Source organism: Pelodiscus sinensis, chromosome 4 (assembly GCF_052426305.1).
Source record: "Pelodiscus sinensis isolate ZL-2025 chromosome 4, ASM5242630v1, whole genome shotgun sequence".
In the NCBI taxonomy this organism is placed as follows: Eukaryota; Metazoa; Chordata; order Testudines; family Trionychidae; genus Pelodiscus; species Pelodiscus sinensis.
Genome location: NC_143055.1, coordinates 30820843 through 30842684, shown reverse-complemented (window position 1 = coordinate 30842684; position 21842 = coordinate 30820843).

The following is a 21842-nucleotide window of genomic DNA, read 5'->3' as shown; positions in this document are numbered from 1 at the left end:
CCACCTCTGAGGGCCAGGATGAGACCCTGAGTCTCTCTATACTGTCACGTTAACACTGGCCCCACTGGCCTGCGGCTCTATGCACAGTCACAGTGAGGCCCTTTATGTTGGGGCCCACTGGCCAGAATCTTTATGCAAAGTCTGTAACTGTCTCTTTAACACTGGGCCCACTGGCCCGAGTCTCTATGTACAATCGTGGGGTGGCCCTTTAAGGCAGGGCCCACTGGCAGGAGTCTTTAAGCAAAGTCTATGGGGAGCCCTTTAAGTCAGGGCTGTGATGGCAGGCCACTGATGGGGGTGGGGTCACACCTCTGGTAGGGGAACCCAGGCCCACCCTACTCCACCAAGTCCCAGCCCAGGGCCCTGTGAGTGGCAGGACGGCCCACCACTCCCTCGGCAGGGAATCCACCCGAAATGTGCCGAGGTTCCCGGGGCAGGAGAGACTGCCCTGCACCCTCCCTGGGCCACTTCCTTCCTGGTCCAACAGGATCTCTTCCCACATACTCACAGGGTCCTCCACATTCCCAGGAGCATCTCCTCCTATGTGGACGACCCCAGCGATGTCCCAACTGGCCCCAGTGCCTTCGCTGGCTTCTCCTACGGTCGCTGGTGGATGCTGGTCAGGAGCTCCCTTTCTAGGTCCTTCCCTTCCAGCCGCCAGCCCAGACTGAGCCTCTCCTCAGGCTTTTATAGATGAGCTGCAGCCTGGGCATGCTCGGTAGAACTGCAGGGGCAGGGGCAGGGCCTCGGCAGCCAGGTATCCCTTGCTGAGCCCTGAGAGTTCAGTGCGAGGCTGCTTCACCCCGTCACAGGAATCTAGAGCAGAAAAAGTGGAAATGATCCAACGGGAGTGGAAAGCAAAAAGTAGATCGATTTAGAAGCATTAGAATGGAATCAGCTGTCTGCTGCAACAGCTTCACAAAGTCACTTAGCTAAAGGATCTGTTATTGTAGATGCATTCATTCCACTTACCTCATGCTCAGGTCAGCAGGATTTCTTTCTCCTAGTTCCTTTGAAAAAAGCCCATAGTCCGTGCAGTAGATGAGAGGATATTAGATCTTACTCCTGAAGTAACCTGCAAGTGATATCACACTGGCTTTCAAAATTCTGCTTCCTGCCACAGAAGAGAAAAGGTGCAAATTTGAAAGGATATATCTACACTACAGCACTAACTCGAACTAACTTAATTCGAATTAGCGCATCTAGACCTAAAAACAAGTTTGAATTAGCGTTTTGCTAATTCGAACTAGCATGTCCACATTGAGTGGACCCTGAACCAAGGTTAAGGATGGCCGGAAACAGTGCCGGCAGGGCATCAGGTTAGGACTTAGAGCATGGAGCTGCTGTCTCAGGCTAGCCGAGGGCTGTGCTTAAAGGGACCCGACCCCCACTCAGGGGTTCCCCACTCGCTTGTCTAACTCGATGAGGGACAGCAAAGCAGTCCTGTCTTGGAGTGCCCTGAATGCCCACACTTGGCACATCACAGCACTCGGCCATCAGCCCGGCTGCACTTGCCGCAGGCTGCCATCCGGGGGGGTGTCAATTGGGGGGCTTCAGGAGAGCTTCCACCTCGAGGAGCCCGCAGAGCCACCTCAGTCCTCCCCATCGGGGGCTCGTACCCCATTCCTCCCTCACCTCCTTCCACTTACCCCTCCCTAGCCCCCCTTCCTGATGTACAAAATAAAGGACACGTGTGTTCAAAAATAGAAACTCTCTTTATTGAACAAAACTCGGGGAGACTGGGAAAAGGAGGTGGGAGAGGGGAAAAGAGAGGGTGGGAGAGGGGACGGCAACTAAAACGATCAGGGGTTTGGAACAGGTCCCATATGAAGAAAGGCTAAAGAGACTGGGACTTCTCAGCTTACAAAAGAGGAGACTGAGGGGGGATATGATAGAGGTCTATAAAAGCACAAGTGGTGTGGAGAGGGTGCATAAGGAAAAGTTCTTCATTAGTTCCCATAATAGAAGGACTAGAGGACACCTAATGAAATGAATGGGTAGTAGGCTTCAAACTAATAACAGAAAGTTCTTCTTCACAAAGCAAATAGTCAACCTGTGGAACTCCATGCTGCAGGAGACTGTGAAGGCTAGAACTAGAACAGAGTTTAAAGAGAAGTTAGATAAATTCATGGAGGCTGGGTCCATGGAGTGGTATTAGCCAGGGGATAGAAATGGTGTCCCTGGCCTCTGTTTTGGAAGGCTGGAGATGGATGGCACGAGACAAATGGCTTGGTCATTGTCTTCGGTCCATCACCTCCGGGGTAGGTGGTGTTGGCCGCTGTCGGCAGACAGGTTACTGGGTTAGATGGACCTTTGGCCTGACCCAGTACAGCCGTTCTAAGCTCAGGGCTCAGGATCGGGGGTCTCACTGGACCACCTTGATTTTCATGCAAACCTGCTCCTGGCTGGCCAGGCTGGCAGCTACTCCGCCCTAGACGGCCACTTTCCTGTGCCTAGTGCAGAGGTCGTGGATGAGGTCCACGATGTCCGCACTAGACCAGGCAGGCGCCCACCTCTTGTGGCCCCAGGCAGGCTCCTGGGAGCCGCCAGCCTGGTCCCGGGAAGAGGGGGAGGGCTGGGTGGCAGTGGGTGGCTGGCTCATGCCGTGCCAGGTGCAGGGTCTGCTGGCTGGGTGCTGGCAGGCTTGCACCTGGCACGGGCACCGTAGCCAGACCGTGCCCCTTTAAGGGCTCCGGGGCCGGGACGGGGGCAGAAGAGTTTCCCTGGTGGTGCTCAGAGTGGCCACCGGGGAAAGCTGGGGAGGACTAGCCTCCCACTAGTTCGAATTAAGTGGCTACACAGCCCTTAATTCGAACTATTTAATTCGAACTAGGCGTTAGTCCTCGTAGAATGAGGTTTACCTAGTTCGAATTAAGCGCTCCGCTAGTTTGAATTAAGTTCGAACTAGCGGTTTGTATGTGTAGCGCCTATCAAAGTTAATTCGAACTAACGGCTGTTAGTTCGAATTAACTTTGAAGTGTAGACATACCTAAAGTATTCTCTTACCTGATTTGTATCAGCAGTTATACAGTGCTTAAAAGGCTTTTATTGTATTCTAAGGACCATCTACTGTCACTGATCCTTCTGCTAAACTTCCATGGACTTCAGTGAAAATTCTCTGCAGAACAAAGAAAATATATGACCCTAACTGTTCATGTAGCCATAGAATCATAGAATAATAGGACTGGAAGGGACCTCGAGAGGTCATCGAGTCCAGCCCCCCGCCCTCAAGGCAGGACCAAGCTCCACCTACACCATCCCTGACAGATGTCTATCTAACCTGTTCTTAAATATCTCCAGAGAGGGAGATTCCACCACCTCCCTTGGCAATTTATTCCAATATTTGACCACCCTGACAGTTAGGAATTTTTTCCTAATGTCCAATCTAAACCTCCCCTGCTGCACTTTAAGCCCATTACTCCTTGTCCTGTCCTCAGAAACCAAGAGGAACAAATTTTCTCCTTCCTCCTTGTGACACCCTTTTAGATATTTGAAAACCGCTATCATGTCCCCTCTTAATCTTCTTTTTTCCAAACTAAACAAGCCCAGTTCATGAAGCCTGGCTTCATAGGTCATGTTCTCTAGACCTTTAATCATTCTTGTCGCTCTTCTCTGTACCCTTTCCAATTTCTCCACATCTTTCTTGAAATGTGGCGCCCAGAACTGGACACAGTACTCCAGCTGAGGCCTAACTAGTGCAGAGTAGAGCGGCAGAATGACTTCACGAGTTTTGCTTACAATACACCTGTTGATACAACCTAGAATCATATTTGCTTTTTTTGCAACAGCATCACACTGTTGACTCATATTCAACTTGTGGTCCACTATGACCCCTAGATCCCTTTCTGCCATGCTCCTTCCTAGACAGTCGCTTCCCATCTTATATGTATGGAACTGATTGTTCCTTCCTAAGTGGAGCACTTTGCATTTCTCTTTATTAAACCTCATCCTGTTTACCTCTGACCATTTCTCTAACTTGCTAAGGTCATTTTGAATTATGTCCCTATCCTCCAAAGAAGTCGCAACCCCACCCAGTTTGGTATCATCTGCAAACTTAATAAGCGTACTCTCTATCCCAATATCTACATCATTGATGAAGATATTGAACAGTACGGGTCCCAAAACAGACCCTTGAGGAACTCCACTTGTTATCCCTTTCCAGCAGGATTTAGAACCGTTAACAACAACTCTCTGACTACGGTTATCCAGCCAATTATGCACCCACCTTATCGTGGCCCTATCTAAGTTATATTTGCCTAGTTTATCAATAAGAATATCATGCGAGACCGTATCGAATGCCTTACTAAAGTCTAGGTATATGACATCCACCGCTTCTCCCTTATCCACAAGACTCGTTATCTTATCAAAGAAAGCTATCAGATTAGTTTGGCATGACTTGTTCTTCACAAACCCATGCTGGCTATTCCCTATCACTTTATTACCTTCCAAGTGTTTGCATATGATTTCCTTAATTACCTGCTCCATTATCTTCCCTGGGACAGACGTTAAACTGACCGGTCTATAGTTTCCTGGGTTGTTTTTATTCCCCTTTTTATAGATGGGCACAATATTTGCCCTTTTCCAGTCCATTTTATTTTACTTTTCTAGTTAAAGGCAAATTTTAAAAGGATAGTAGCTCAGTTATTTTAGAATGATAGGTGATTTGTGTCTCCTCTAATTGTTCTGTTTTCTTCCTCGTATTTCCTCTTCCTCCTATATCCCTGCAAACTGCTCACATTAACTCCCTCTCTTTGGCTGCCTATTTTTTTTCTCTTAAAGTCATATGTGACCATGTTTATTTCTTATCACGTTCTTATTTCATCTTACATTGTTGAAAGCAGACCTTTACAAAACAGCAGAGGCTTCTTTTGGAATTAAATAGTCTATTGTGCTTCAATTATTTTCAGATACACCAACCTTCTTCCACAGATAAATTTAATATCTCCTCCCATGATTACACCATACTCCCATAGTTCTTAAATGTTCAAAAATTGCTTTCTTGAAATACAGTTCTCTTATAACTTTGTGTTCTGTGAACCTTTTCTTAGATATGTTGGACTGAGTTCTGTCCTGATTTACACTAATATAAGTAGTCCCCAGTCTTGCAAATATTCCAGTAGTAGGAGTAGTCCTATTGAAATCAAAAGGACTAGCCTAATAGGTAAGTACACGAATAAATGTCCATAGGTTCAGGACGTTCATCTGGAAAATGCATTCTAACAGTTTTAAAACCTTTTTGCTTAACCTACATTAATCATATTAGCTGATACTTGCAGATATCGTACATTCAAAAGTAGAGAATTTGTCTGTATGGATAGGTCCAGGAGCATAGCGAGGGTGGGGACAGGAGAGCAGTTCCCCTGGCTGCCACGCTAGGGCGAGCGCAGGGAGAACAGTATGCGAGGGTCTGACATGGCCATGGCTGCTGTGATGGGGCTGGGCGATCCCAGACCCGCGTGCACCTTTCTCCCTGCACTCACCCTAGCGTGGTGCCTGAGGGCAACTGACCGCTCCTGCCCCCCCGCTCTCTACACCCCTGGATAGGTCTACTGATTTTGTAAATATTTTTTATATCTATTGCTTTATCATCACACAGCAGGACATTTATTTGCAAGTATGTGCTTCAGCAGCTCTACCCATTTTTCTTGTCCTTATGATCCTCACTGTTTTTTCTTCTAGAGAAAGGTTGGGCAATAAAACAGAGGCAGTTCACCAGGGTTAGCAATCCGCAGAAATCCAGGAGTTGTGATCCATGTACCTGTGGAGACGCAGATAAATGTGGCTGTGTGATGTCCCACAAAGCTAACCCTGGTGGACTGGATCCGGCCTGGGGGCTGGTATTTGCTCACCTCGTATTAATCTAGAAAGTCTGCCAGTTCCCTTTACACACGAGGACCTATAAAGGAATATTAGACAAAATACTGAAGGCCATATTGATACTGAAGTCCAATACCTGAGACAGGCTTACCTGCACCAGTGGGGCATCTCAAAGCAAGCTCATGTTAATTTTACAACACTAAACTGATATTTAACTCAGGAGGGGCACCTGATCTTTAAATTTTCTAAGATAAACAGTCCTTTGCTGCTCCAAAAGATACAATCAAAGTATGGTCCCTGACCAGCTTGTGTTAAGATGTGAAAAATCTTTTTTTCTCCTGACACAGACTTCACTAAGAATTAACCAGTGGAGAAAACAGCCAGCCCTTTTTATCTTGCCCAATGGACTCTAATTGGCTTTTGCCTGCTCTTGGCCTTCCTAACTGCTAGAGGACCAATTCTTAATGGTTTTACAAGTAGTTGATTCTGGTTAATGTCTCTAGGCAGCTCTTAAAGGTCTGAACTCACTGGTCTTTTTCTCCAGAAGATGCTTTCTTCATGTGGAGCTTGCCAAGACAGAAGGACTTTCAGCAGGAGATTGTGAATACCCCAGTATACCCTGTCAGAGTACCTTAAAATGTGTCATTTGGGAAGAGTGTTCTTTTAAATAAAACACTCTGGAAGAGATAATGCTCCTTTCAAAGATATTTAATTTCCCCAAGAAAGTATTTTTTCCAGTCCTCTGCGTTAGTTACTAAGTCACATTTCAGAACTATCAATTGATGTCTCTTTCCCTGTTGCCTAACAGTTTTCTGGGGATAACCTGGATAATAATTTGAGTCATAGATTTAAAATAAATTTACTTTTCATTCTACATAAATTATTATTTGTAAAAGCTTCCTGGTAAATCAAGCAACAAATCTCAAAGGCAAATCTATTTGCAATTTTAATCCAAATTTCAGAGAAAAAAAGTTTTTAAAACTAAGTTTCTTGTCCAAATCTATATGCATATCACTTGTAGACCTACTCTGGTGCAGTTTACTTTTAGTGCGCATGTAAAATAGTCAGATTAGAAAATTCACTATGTATAAAAAATATAAAACAAAAAGGGTGCATCTAGACTGGCAAGATTTTGCACAAAAGCAGTTGCTTTTGCGCAAAAACTAGCCAGCTGTCTACACTGGCCGCTTCAATTTGCGCAAGAGCACTGACTTTGTAATGTACAAAATCGGTCCTTTTTGCGCAAATACTTTCACGCTCCCACCAGGGAAAAAGCCCTCTTGCTCAAGAATACTTGCTCAAGAGGGCCAGTGTAGACAGGGAAGAACTGTTTTGCGCAAAACAGCCCCGATGGCTAAAATGGTGATCGGGGCTTTCTTGCGCAAAATCGCGTCTAGACTGGCCACAGATGCTTTTGAGCAAAAGCATCCGTGCCAATCTAGACGTGCTTTTGTGAAAATACTTATAACGGAAAAACTTTTCCGTTAAAAGTATTTGCGCAAAATCATGCCAGTCTAGATGCAGCCAAATGGAATTTGTATTTATCATTGGGAAAAGAAAGTAAAACTATGAGAGAATGTACTTTTCAGTCCAGCACAGTTACAAAGTCAAAAAATGATATCTTTCAAAGCAATATGGTATGGAGGACTGATGGCTGGGTTGGATTCCAGAGGATCTGCATTTTCAACCCAGCTGTACAATTGATTCACTTGAACAATCACTTTGGGTGTGTCTAGACTACTGAGTTTTGTCGACAAAAGTGGACTTTTGTCGACAAAACTATACCAGCGTCTACACTACCGCTGAGTTCTGTCGACATAACGTCAACAGAACTCAGCAGTTTTGTCGACGCTGGTATACCTCATTTTACGAGGCATAACACCTTCTGTCGACAGAGTTCTGTCGACAGAAAGTGTTATTGCCTGTAGGGTTGCGTCTAGACTACAGGGTTCTGTCAACAAAGCAGCTTGCTTTGTCGACAGAACTCAATGTGTCTGGACACTCTTTGTCGACAGAAGTTTTGTCGACAGATACTTTCGACAAAACTTCTGTCGACAAAACCCGGTAGTCTAGACGTACCCTTTTATTTCACTACCTGATTTAGAAAATTGGGTAGTACTATTTTCACTTCTCTCAAAGGGGTATGATATTAATTACAGTAAAACCTGTGTTATCCGGCACTCTCGAGGATTAGGGCATTCTGGTGATCTAAAAATTCTGGTTATCTGAGGGTCCCATCAATGTAGGAAAAACCAATGGACAATAATAATAAAACTCAAGTTTTTTATCTTGGTAGTTTTGTAGTGTGACACAGTTGGTCTCACGTTTCTATTTTGAGTTAGAAATGATTAGTACTTCTTAAATAAAAAATTGTTAAGTCAATCATGGTAAAGCAAGCCAGGCCTGTGCGCCTGAAGATGTGACAGTATTGTGGCTGGGGCCAATGCCGGTTAACAAAGTTTTCTGGTTAACAAAATGCTGGATAACAAAGGTTTCACTGAAATTAGTTCATATCTGCATAGTGAAGTGCATTGAAAATCTATGAGATCTGCATTTTTAAATTTTCTTTTGGAAATCACAACCATTGCGCATAAAATCTTTCTTCCCAGACCGAAGGAGGCTTAATAATACTGTACACAATGGCCAGGTTAGTACAGTCTTAACCGGGACTCTCTCGCCTGGCAACATCCATGTCCAGCATGACCACAGATATTCCTGCATTAGAGAACCCTGGAACAGGAGAGTCAGCCGTTGGGAGTGTCATGAGTCGGTGGCAGAGGCAGTGCCGGGGCAGCCCAGGCAGCAGTGGAGAGTTGTCTGGGCTGGCTGCCACTCAGCAGCAGGGCCAGGACCCTGGCTGCCCCGGAGGGGAAACCTGGCTAGGCCATGTCAGCCCAGGCAGTGGTGGGGCTGTAATATCCTGAGCGTTAGCTGTAGGTCTGCAGCTGCCTGGATCGCAGTGGCAGCATGATTGGGGCTGCCTGCCTCCAGTAGTGAGACCAGGCCTGCAGCTGCAACAGCCCAGGAGGGGGAAGCCAGGTGGGGTCGCGGCAGCACGACAGAAGCAGCACAGCTAGGATCACGTGCAACCTGGCAGCGGGACTGAGGCTGCGGATATGGCAGCCCAGGAGGAGAAACCTGGACATGGCCACAGCAGCCTGGCAGAAGCAATATAGCCGGCCACGTGCCACCCGGCAGATAGCGAAACCCGAGCTGGGGTTGGCCAGCAGGCAGCCTAGCTGGACCAAAGGAACTAGTAGCAGGGAGGGGCAGTGGGCTGAAGGTCCAGTATCAGGGGACCTCCCATTGTCCAGCAAATTCCCTCATCTGGGACTGGTCAGGTCCCAAGGATGCTGGACCAGGGAGGTTCAACCTGTAATTCCTTCACCCCACCCATCTTTTTTATTATCCAACATAGCTCAAAGCAAATTTTTGAATTCTTGTATCAAAAATCAATGTTTCCTTTGTGGCTGCAGTAGGCAAGACTTCCTCAGATGGGCTTAGGTCCTTTATTATATAAAGATCTGAGGGTCATTGTTTACAGGTCACCACAGGTAGATTTTCTATTATACAAGCTTTCTGATCAGAATGCAAGAGTAAGTCACAGAAAAAGGACAAGAGTTATAATTTAATTACCTACATTTTCTATCAAATATCCTAGAAAAAATGAGTAGCATGACTGAATGAAGCATCCATATCAAAACCATACCCTGGAAAAGATTGTTTCCCTTTTTGCAATTGTCATCACCAGAGTCACCCATGGAAGGGAAGTGTGTGGCCCCCTGTATCGTTCTTAAGGCAGGTGGTGATATAGGGCAGGGGAGGACAAGGAAGAGGGATGGGTCAGGGACTGTGCCGATGGCCAATGGTACTTCAGCTTCCCATGAAAACATATTGCATTATATATTGCTTATGTCATGTTAAGTCTCGGCTTGACAAAGCCCTGGCTGGGTTGATTTAGTTGAGATTGGTCCTGCCTAGAGCAGGGGGCTTGACTTGATGACCTTCTGAGGTCTCTTCCAGCTCTGTGATTCTATGATTCTATGCTTTTGCACAAGAAATGAGAATTGAAGATAAATGTAAACCATGAGAAGGTCTGATCAAATCTGACTATTTTTACATGAAATTATTCACAGCCCTAGCAAGTTATGTGATGTAATATTGATGCATGATCTGATGGGAATTCATAAAGGGTGAACAGAGCACACAAGATTAGCCTGGCATTCAATTAATATGACTAAACACCATGCAGTTTACATCAGTTTATATAAACCTGTGATCACAACTCAAGAAAATTAGCAGTATTGCAAGATTCTCAAAGATCAATTAGTATTTTACTCCTTTGCATTTAAATTGGCTTTTTTAAAAATATACAATTGTTTAGCACAGCCTGACAATCACCAAAATGCCAGGATCCAAATTGATTTGGAATTAATATTGATTTGTCAAAACTATTCTCTCCAGAGTATTTTGGGCCTAATCCAAAACACTTCAGAGTTGTTAGGAGTCTTTCAAATGACTTCCATAGACTTTGGATAAGACTTTTAGGGCCAAATTTAAAAAAAATAAAAATCCCTGTAGCACAGGAGTGGGCAATAATTTTTGAAGTGGGGCCACTTCATGAATTTCAGAAGTGGTCCCGGGGTGACCTCAGAAGGGACGGAGCCTCAGGCAGAAGGGGCAGAGCCAGAATACTTTGCATGATTTGGGGCTGCAGCACGCAGGGATGCCAGCCTGCCTTGGGGGTGCTGCAGGACTGCTGGCCAGGAGACACTTAGGTAAGCATCTCCTAGCCAGAGCCTGCCTGTGGCACCCCAGCTCCTCCTATACCCCAACTCCCTCCCCCAGGTTACCATCCAAACCCTCTGCAGACACACATTCCGCCCCAGGTCACAAATCCCTCACAGACCTTGTAACTCTTCCTAAACCCTTTCCTCAGGCCAGAATCCTCTCCTGCATCCAAACACTGTCCCAGACCCAGCACCCCATTCCTTTGCCCCAAGTCACCACCCAAACCCTCTGCAGTCTGCACCCCCTTTTCCCTTTCTCCCAGGTCACAATTCCCCCCCAGACTTTGCAGTTCCTCCTAAAGCCCCTCCACCAGGCAAGAATCCTCTCCTGCACCCATATACTCTCTTCCTGACCCTATACCCCAAACTCCTGATCCAGGTAACAACCCCATCCTTCACCCAAACTCCCTGGGTGTGTCTAGACTACATGCCTCCTTCGACGGAGGCATGTAGATTAGCCAGATCGGAAGAGGGAAATGAAGCCGCGATTAAAATAATCGCGGCTTCATTTAAATTTAAATGGCTGCCCCGATCTGCCGATCAGCTGTTTGTCGGCAGATCGGGAGAGTCTGGATGCGATGCCCCGACAAAGAAGCCTTTCTTCATCACAGGTAAACCTGGTTTCACGAGGCTTACCTGTGTCGATGAAGAAAGGCTTCTTTGTCGGGGCATCGCGTCCAGGCTCTCCCGATCTGCCGACAAACAGCTGATCGGCAGATCGGGGCAGCCATTTAAATTTAAATGAAGCCGCGATTATTTTAATCGCGACCTCATTTCCCTCTTCCGATCTGGCTAATCTACATGCCTCCGTCGAGGAAGGCATGTAGTCTAGACACACCCCCTCTCAGACCTCACACCATCTCCTACATCTCAGTCTCTTACCCCACGTGCCCATGTGCACCCAATCTCCATCGTAGATACCACATCTCCTCCACAGAAAAGTGCAGCCCTTGACCACTTCCCAAAATTTTGGAAAATTATTGCCCACCCCTGTGATACAGTGAGTTGGCAGGGCCACATCATGGGAATGGGCTATTTTGTTATGCTGGCAATGCAAAAGGTTTGTGACCTAGACAGATCTCACCTGGATGAGGATTCCCCAGTGTTGGAAAGCTCTGAGCTAGGGTAGAATCAGCATAACCAGATCCTAGACTACCTCAGTCAAGAGCAGGGTTGGGCAATAATTTTAGAAGGGGACCACTTCACAAATTTTTGAAGTGGTCCCAGGGTGCCCCAGAAGGGATGGGACCTTGGGCAGAAGGGGCAGGGCCAAGACACTTCCCATGCTCCCCATGCCCACAGACCCTGATTGGCTTGGAGTGGGGGAGCACATGAAGTCTTTGCCCCCTGGTGCATAGAGAGAACCACCAGCTGTTATGAATAGCTGGTGGTTCCCTCTAGACACCGTGCGCCCCTGGTGGGGAAAGAGGACTTTGTGCACACCTCCGTCCCCAGGTCTCGATTGGCCTGAGGGTGGGGGAGTAGCAAGGGGGTCATGAGCCAGTTCCACCGACTTGGCAGGCTGAATCTAGCCCACAGATGTGGTCTTGCCTGTGCCTGCTCAAGAGGCTTGAATGTGCACAATAGCTAAGGTGGAACTGGCTGAATATCCAAGAAGCCACCCATTGTCAGCGTGAAGCAGAGAATCTGTCCCATCTGAAGGACGTCTTCCCGAAGCAAATTAAGCAAAAGCAAATTTATTTGTAATGCATTCTTAGAAGTTAGGACCAGATTATTTTAACAAGATGAAATGTAATTAAAGTAACATAACTATATTTAATTAACAAACTATCTTTCATTAACAAATCCTGACCTCATGCAGAGGGAAAGTCTACAATAGATTGGGGGTTGGACCCATCCTGCACACCCAAGGCAATGGTGGCTCCCATATTCCTGCAGCATTGATCCAGACTCCCTGCACTAGGTGTTGCAAACTGACACATGGGGTCATGACATAGCTCTAGTTTGGTCTGTTTCCTCACCTCACTCTGAGGGGCAGCCAGGCCAAATCTGAGCAGCACTTCAACCCAGTGTGCAGGGTTGCAACACCCAGCACAGGCAGCCCTGCCCTGTGGGTCAAGAGACAAAGGAACTGCCATTTGGAAGTGAGTCACAGATACCCCAAAAAATGAAACATGGGCAAATGTGAAAACAAGACTATCTATGACTTTTTTTCTGGTCTATGACAAACCTATAGCACTACCCATACCATATTTTCCATAACTGAATATCCACCTATCACTTAAACATCTTTAGTGTGAAACCACAGAAATTAGGTGACGTTTCAGTCCCCATGTTATTTTTATATAAAGCAAATCAGGCAGAAATCATTTTCAGTCAATCAACAATATTTATATAGCTTTGGAGACTGTCCTTTTGTCAAATACTTTACTCTGAGTTTGCTGGCCAGGGACAAAAGTGTCAAAATGACCATTTCAAACTAAGGTAAAATAAAAGAGAATTGGAGACACAAACCAATCCATTTAGGTACTTATCCCCCATAGTTCACATACATCTAACAAGGCTATTTTGATCTGTTAGGCTCACCCTAGGTGCACAGAAGCCAGTAGGATGGCAGTTTTCCTAAAATTACTTTACACTCCAGGCAATTAAGTGCAAAGCAAGATAAGAGCATTTCTCATGTTCCCCTAGAGAGAAAAATAATCAGCTCCCATTAAGATGTGACATAAATCAAGTAGAAGCCACCAGGAATGCTCTAGCCTCGTAGGAGAAATCTAATACATGGAAACGTCCTGTGGGAAAAAAAATGTCAGGACCAAAAGTTACATTGTTCAAGGCACTTAATGTATTAAACAAATTAGAGAAAGCCTTCCATACAAGACATGAACCATTTAAGCCCTATCAAGCCTTTGTCAAGGCTATAGAAATCATTGGGATGATTTGTGTTTCTCTTTCTTATAAATGCTGTCTCCCACCCATCACCTCACTATTTGTTCCAATAGTTTCTGCCATTCAAAGTGTAACCAAAAAAAACCCTATAAGTAGTTCCAAGTGTATATGTGTGCATTTCCTCTCTCATTTCATAGAAAAGTATGGAGGTGATGGCTTCTTTTGAAAGACATAACAGGATTGTCTGCAACTTCAACTGCACTCATGGCTGACTGATCTAATACAGTCACACCTAAAAGTAATCTAAATGTTCCTTACCCAATGGTCTCCAAAATATGATATACAGAAAATAGAACCCTTTCTCATGGAAGCATAATGTGCCCCGGGTGTTAATGGGGAGAGAGTGGTACTACAGAGATTTCTTTCTTAAGATGTCATCTGCACAGTCAGTAGTCACATGCCACTGCAGAACATAACATTTGTAGCAATTGTCATCACAATGGCTAGACCCATACAACAGTTTCTATTCTTGAGATGCATAGTTGAGGCTCAAGGGAGGACTTGATTTTTCCAATGTTGGCTCTGTAAAAGCAATTTTTCAATTTAGGCCACAGAACTTCATATATAGTTCTGTGGCCTAAATTGGAAGAGATTTTTGTGTCTATCTGAGAGTCCGTTTGTCTATCTGCAAGTCTACTTGTTCAAGAATTCCTCCTAAATAGTAACAGCTAGGGACACCAAATATGGTATGCAGCTTCCTTTTGGCCTAACTTAAAGCAAGGTCAGGGTTTGGCTGTGCCAGGAAAAAGGGATATGCCTGGAATTTGATTGTTTTCCATAGCATGGAAAGAGAGGAGGCTGATCGAAGTGATGCAATATTGCAGTGTGACCACTGAGAGCAGTGAACACCCTGTACAGCTAAACTGTAGAATGACTGCTAAGGGAAGCCACACCAGGAAGTGAGTGGCCATCTGGGGACAAGGCTCACCATCTTGCCAGCTACTAGTTCAGGTAAGTGGCTCTCCTGCCCAAAAACCCTCCTTTACAGCCCTCGGCCCCAGCGCTGAACCGGGGGATGGAAGCCCCACTGGCCCCCCCTCTGTGGCTGCCCCTTTGGAGTAGCACCAGGGTGAGGCAGCACAACCCTCCTACACACACATACACACACAGCACCACCAGGTAGCCGGGTAGGCTGGACTGAGGCAACACTGGGTAAGTCTTCTAGTAGAGGAGTAAAAAAGGATCTCTGGGATGGAATCTTCTAGAAGGGGAGGAAAACCAAGTCCACTATTTGGAAAGTGAATACTGATTATCAGCAGTTAAAAACACAACACATCTCTCAATTTGGGAGAACTTCATTTAGAACTTCTAATGTGAAATGTCAATATAAGGAGAACTGCATTCCATGAATTTTTAATGCAGGCCTTATGTGGGACTCTGGTGATGTATGGAGCCTTATTATTATGCATTATTTGCATTATCATAGCACTTAGCAGCATCATTTCTTGGACCCCATTGTGCTAGGTGTTGTTCAAACAGAACAAAGTCCATTCCTGAAAGAAGAGACAAGAGCTGGACAGAGCATGGCCAATAGGCGGGGTATATGGAAATACCGAGACAAAATTAAACTGTATAATAGGCTGTAGTCTAAGCACAACATCAGCCTGAGCATCATTAGGGCATATATTGACCCTCTTCGCTGGTATAAAACTAAGTTATATTCCCCTTAGGGAATACTAGTATATCCAAAATAGTCTGATTTCTAGTTTGTTTTTCCAAACTCTACCACACTGAGAATAAACTCGTCCCTCAATTACCAAAACACATCTCATCTCCACAAAACATATGGCAACCAGCAGCTATGTGTACTCCCATTGTTGAACAGTCTTATATTTGGATATACTTCTAGAGACTGTATGATCGATGTACTCCGGCCTCAAATCTTTCTAGGTTTCAGTTTTAAAATTAATAATGCAAAGGTCATTTGCAGGTATTCTCTACCAGTTGTAAAAAGTGAAATATCCTAGTTGTCATAGTATATGATTTAGTGTAAGTCCCCACCTAACCCCCAAAAAACCATCTCCGTTGTCAAATATTAACTTACCTGTGCTGTGGCATATGTTATCATTTGGCACTGATCTGTTTTTCCTGTTAATGTTTTATTTACACTGAGAGTTTGTTCTACAATAAACTGAATTAAAATGCAAAAGTCTGAGCTAAATTGTATGATTTTATCTATGCATAGATTACACATTGCCCAAACAATTTTCAATGTCATTACTTTAGGACATTCTATAAAAGTACATTTAAGTGTAAAGGCCAAAAAAAGTCCAGGTAGATTTCCTCTAGTTTAAATTGTAATGCTGGCTCTTAGGTATCTTTTATTTGAATTTTCAGTGACCGAGAACTCTAACATCCATTCCAGCGAACACAACGATGAGCAGGAATCAAGGTTTCTAAAATGTTTTGTGTTGATTTTTTCCATGTCTGTCAACTTATTTTTCTCTAGACATTTTATGAGATCTCTTTTGTGAAGCTAACTATGAAAACATGTTTACAACATGCTGCAGGTATATGCCAAGAACAATTCTGCTAAATTTACTAATCCTAACACTTACAAAACTGGTTATTGAAATATATTCATGATCCTCACTGATCTGTGTTTCCCTTTGTGTCTCTCAAGCATATTGGAACTGTTTGAACAGCTTCAAGGACAAGCTCAGGTAAATTACTAGCCCTTTCCAAAAAGAATGTTATGATATATTCTTAGTTAATTTATTAAACTACCAACTTCTATGACTTTTCCCCCTTCATCTGTGTATTTTCATATTTACCTAGACCTCTAGAATGGTACTACATTCTACGAATATACTGTAGAGTCCTTGAGGACTCGTGTAGTATTTATCTACTGAATGGAATTTATTGAAGTCAAACCATTTCAGTGAAAAACACAGCAAATTTTACAGAGTGCAATAAAAACACCTCGAGACCAGTTCTACAGTTCTTATTTACTAAAAGGCATAGGACACAAAGCACATTCCAAAAGGAAAAATTGTAAGATCTGTGTGAGAGAGCATCGAACAAGGCTGAGGGGGAAATCGAATTATGTATTCTTTATTCCCACAATCACACCACAATGCTCAGAGCACAGATGACATGCTCATTGATCCTGCAGATGTTCAAAAGGTGAGCATAACCAGAGGAAATTTGCGAGAAGCTATGCATAGCACTAGCTTCTATAATATTGACCATGGAAAATTTATCAGATAAGTATGCATGGTAAAACTACATAGTATAAAGATATTGTTGTATTGAATAGTAGCAACTAATCATTTGTATGGACAAAGCAATGGTAAACAGAGAGGGCTAAAAGTAATTAACATCAGGCATATAATCACCAAACAGTGTGCAGGGCAAACCATCAGTAATTATTATAAATAATTACTACTTACAACACTTTTGAGTGTAAGTCCATTATAAGCGATAATTTCTTTCGCCTACTATCTAATGAGACAAATCACCAACAATGGTGAAAAGAGAAACAATACAACTAGATTGTGTGGAATGTGGAAGATTTTTTTTCCGGATATGGAAAACATCACACTGTTCCCCCTCTAAGATGGAACAATATGCTAAAGAGTGTTATAAATAAATGAAGTACTGGAAACACCACTATCTTGTGAAAGGATGAAAGGTTTCAAAGCATGGAGAGCATTAAAATACATTATTTGTGTATGTTTATTTATCCTCCCAACATGCAGGCAAGCTGCTCCTTGAGTTCCAGTCATTAGGGCCAGTTGGAAGTGATGACAACTTTTTGATGCAAGGTATCTCTCTAGTTGCTATAGCAATAAGTACTTTAATATTAATTAAGAAGATACTACAGATGTCACATCATAAAGGTAACTTTTTTCTGACAGACTATAACCTTAACTGCAGTGTGAAGGGAAATCCAATTAAAATGTAGAGAAAAAGGAAGAGAGCAACGACCAAAATGATTTCTTCCTGTACTGTTTCATACAGTATAAATGATGTTCAATAAGTATTAATTTGTTTTCTCAAACACTTGTTCATATAATAAATAACTGTAGTTATCATCCTGTACTATGAGAACTTATTCAAAGACCAAGGACTTTACTGTTATCTTTCCTTCGTAATACTTGCAGAAGCAGTAACTGAAAACTGAAAGCAATGCAGCTCCAAACTCTATGGATCCTGGGTAAATGTAGAAAAGGAAGTTTTCCCTTCACAGAGGTGGGTTTGCTTTGGCTGTTACTTGCACACCCAACTCGCCTTATAGCTTTGTCTTCATATTTTGAAATTAGTGTTGAAAAAACTATTTTCTCAGGGTCACTCATTCCAAGATACACATTGCATTCCTAACAGATTTTGGCTGTATTGGCTTCACCTTTGTTCTGGATTCTGAGACGTCTATTTATAGTCTCCATCTAAGTAAATTTGTTTTGAAAAGCTGAATGTGATGCTGTGGCACAAAAACATTTATTGGGTTCCGATGAACTGCTGCTCTAGAGAGTGTCATTGTTCCATGTTGACAAAACTGGGCGAGACTGTTATAGGTGACTGTAACCAAAACTGGGACTTTCTAGCCAGGTGAGCTCTATAGCTGTGTTCATTTACCATGGAAAACTTTGGTGGATGTTCAGTAGAGGTCATTAGTGCATTTAGGAGTTAATTGTACCTACCTTTCCATGGGCACAGACCATAATAACAAGTGCTTTATCAGTAGATCTTATGTAGGGATAACATATTAATGTATTAAAAATGTGATTCCCCCAAATGGAAGTGACTCCCCATAATTTGTTCCCCACAACTTAAAGTGTTTAGATTTATTAGGATTCTTCTTATTATTATTATTATTTGTTAAGATTGTTAAATGTTTAGATTTATGATTATTATTGCCCCTTTAGAATATAATATATTAGGTCATGTAACGTAGAACTGTTAAAAATATAATCCTAACTGTTAAGAATATAATCCTATGTAACCAGAAACAGCCCCCCCCCCCCCCCCCCCTGTGCTCCAGGGCATGCTCAAGCTTGTGCAAGGGGCTGCTTGAAATTCACATTGCAGAGATACATTGTAACAATGCATTGTCAAGCCACTAACTCTGCTATGGGAGCCAAGCCCTGTAATTGTCTAAGGGCATTGTTAACTTTACTTAGCAGTCAGAGAATGTTTTAAGCAATACCACCCAGAAACTTTCTGTAACTACAACTTTTATTATTATACAAAATACTGTATGAATGTATGAGAGAGTGCTTGGATGATGAATGAATGGCTCTGAGAGGTGCCAGCCTGAGAATACAGCAACAAAGGGCTGAAGAAGGCGTCAGGTGCCAGTGCAACCAAAAGGTGTCAAGTGAAGAAACTGGAGGTCCACCCGATGAGATCACTGATGAGCACCTGGCAGCCACCCTGGAGACATCAGCATGATACAGCAATTTCCATAGACTGGCATAGGAAAAAATTCCTATAAGAACTGGACTAAAAAACTATGGAATCAGAGTCCAAGGTTCTGCTGCCAGCCTACCAGGAGCTTCAGATGCGCATCTGATCAGGACTTCGCTCCCCACTACCATCACTTGTGTACAGAATACCTGGCCAGTATTCTGTCACAAGCAACTTCCAGGCTGGTAACTATACACAGAACTTGAATGAATGGATGTATGAATGAATGGTTATAGATATATATAATATACATACAAGTGTATAAGGGTTAAGTAGTGTTAGGAATAAGTAGTTAAACAACGTTGTTTGCTTCTATCTTTTCTTTGTTTTTATTATTATCTTTACAATAAATGTGGCTTTTTGCCTTATCCCCCTCATAAGATCCTGCTTGCTTTTATTTGGTACAACACTTAGAGCTTTTCACAGAGGAGTCAGTACCATCATCCTCAAATGGATGGATAAATGGAGGCACCCATCAGCAGCCCTGGGGATAAAACCTGAGTCCCAGTTCAATAGTCTAGTCTGTAGGCCAATGAGCAACTCCCCCTCCCCCCCAACATCTCTGATCACAGAGCAATGAGTGAGCTTTCTACTATGGTGGTGGGGTAGTTTGCATAGGTCAAATGTACACTGCTAAGCTGGGCTTTTCAAGAACTCCTGGGCATACACCTTACTATGCAGTAAAAGAAACAATATCAAAGCATCCACCATTATTTATTTTTTCTTATTCTGTATATCACAGTAGCACTCAGAGGTCTAAATCAGATGGGGGTCGCTTTGTAGACACACATAGGGTATGTCTACACATCAAAGTTAATTTGAAATAACAGCCGTTATTTCGAATTAACTTTAATAGCATCTACACAGGCAAACCACTATTTTGAAATAAATTTGAAATAGCGGAGTGCTTATTTCGAATTTGGTAAACCTCATTCCACAAGGAATAATGATAAATTTGAAATAGCTAATTCGAAATACGTGCTGTATAGATGCTTATTTGGAAATAGAGGGCCTCTAGCCCTTCCCAGTTTCCCCTAGTGGCCACTCTGGGCCAAACCAAGAAAACTCCTCTCCTCTCCCCCAGCCCTGGAGCCTTTAAAGGGGTATACTCTGGCCACACTGCACATGCCAGATCCAGGCCTGCCAGCAGTCGCTGCCCCTGACCTAGTGCCCACAGAATGAGCTGGGCAGCCAGTGTCAGCCAGCTGTCCACCTCCTAGTCCCCCAGCTACCAGGAGCCAGCCAGTGGCCAGAGATGGCAGGCACCCTCCTGGACTAGTGCGGAGATCATGGACCTCATAGAGGTTTGGGGGGAGGCCTCCAACGTCCATGATCTCCGCACTAGATGGAGGAATGTAGCCGTGTATGGCCACGTAGCTGCCACCATGGCCACTGAAGGCCACAGGAGCACCCAGGAGCAGGTGCTCATGAAAATTAAAGAGCTCTGGCAGGCGTACGCAAGGGCCACATGGTGCAGCTACCCTACAGGGGCAGGTACCTGTCCCAATTTTGATGCCCTGGACCGCATAATGGGGGGTGGGATGGTCCGTGCCACCTCAGGGAGCAACAATCCGGGAGCAGAGATCCCTGACCAGGGCAGGGAGGAGGAGCCGCAGGAGCTGCCACGGAGGATGCCACGCCACCAGTGGCTGTCCCAGCAGCTGAGTCATCAGGGTCATCCAGGGAGGCCACAACATGTGAGTGTCATCACTGTCCCCTTCTGGGTGGAGGAGCAGGGAGGGAGACCAGGGACCACGCACCTCGGCCTTGCTTACCACAGATCATGCAGCGAGCACATGCCATGCCACCCCTGGGCAGGTGGCTCCAGCAGCCTACCATACGGGGGCCTTGGCCTGTTAGCCACATGAATGTGTGAAGAGACATGACATGCTCCTGACCCAGGGGCGGGACACAGCAGGACGCCCTCCCTTCGCAAGCCCCCTCTACACAGAAGTAGGGAACATTTCCCCCCCACCTCAGCCGTACTATACACAGCACAGGGGCATAGGTGTGGTCTCAGGGCAGCTTCCACTCCCGGGGATAGCCGGACATTCCAACCATGGCCTCTGTGCAAGCACATCTGACGGTGCCGGGTACAGTCATCCTTGTCTTGCAGAGGGGGCTGGGCTTCACCCACTGTGTCCCCAGGGAGAACTGATCACTTGTCTTGTTTCTCCACAGCTGCACCAGCTGTGCGTGCAAGGTGTGCCACCCCGCCTGGGACATGCTCCTGCATCTGAAGGCTCCGCAGGTCCACCCGAACAGTGCAGGGGTATCGACAGCAGCACCTGGGGCACTGCAAGCCCTGCACTGTACCCTCCAGAACTGGGTGCAAGAAGACCTGTAGCTCCAGCAGGAGTAGCTTGCCCAGGGCCGTGCCATCTGCCAACACCTGCAGGCCCTGGTGCAGAGCGTGCTGCCTCCTGCCACTCCAGTGCCTGCTGCCTCCCCAGCTACCGCTCCTCCTCCCACTCCTTCTCCCCCTCCCGCTTCTCCCTCCACACTCTCCTCAACATCCCCCCAGGGGCATCAAGGCCGCCACATCTGCTGTGCTGGGAGACAGTTGGCCTGGCGAGACCCTCACCACTGAGCTTCTCCTCCCCCTTCTTCCCCTTGCTTCCCCCTTCCAGCTCCCTCCTCCCAGGTTTTCCCCTCCCCTCTCCCACCTCCTTTCCCCAGTCTCCCCAGTTTCATTCCCCCCCCCCCCCAGTTTTGTTAATTAAAGACAGTTTGTGTTTGTGAAAAAAAGTCCATTTTATTTAACATCATTGAAGTAGACAAGGAAGAAGGGAAACCTTAGACCCGGCTGTCCGGGGGCGGAGCGGGGGGGGGGGGGGGCCTTTAAGCACAGATCTCAGTTAGCCTCAGGCAGCAGCCACACAAGGTAAGTCCTCCTGACCTGGTGCCCTGCTGGAA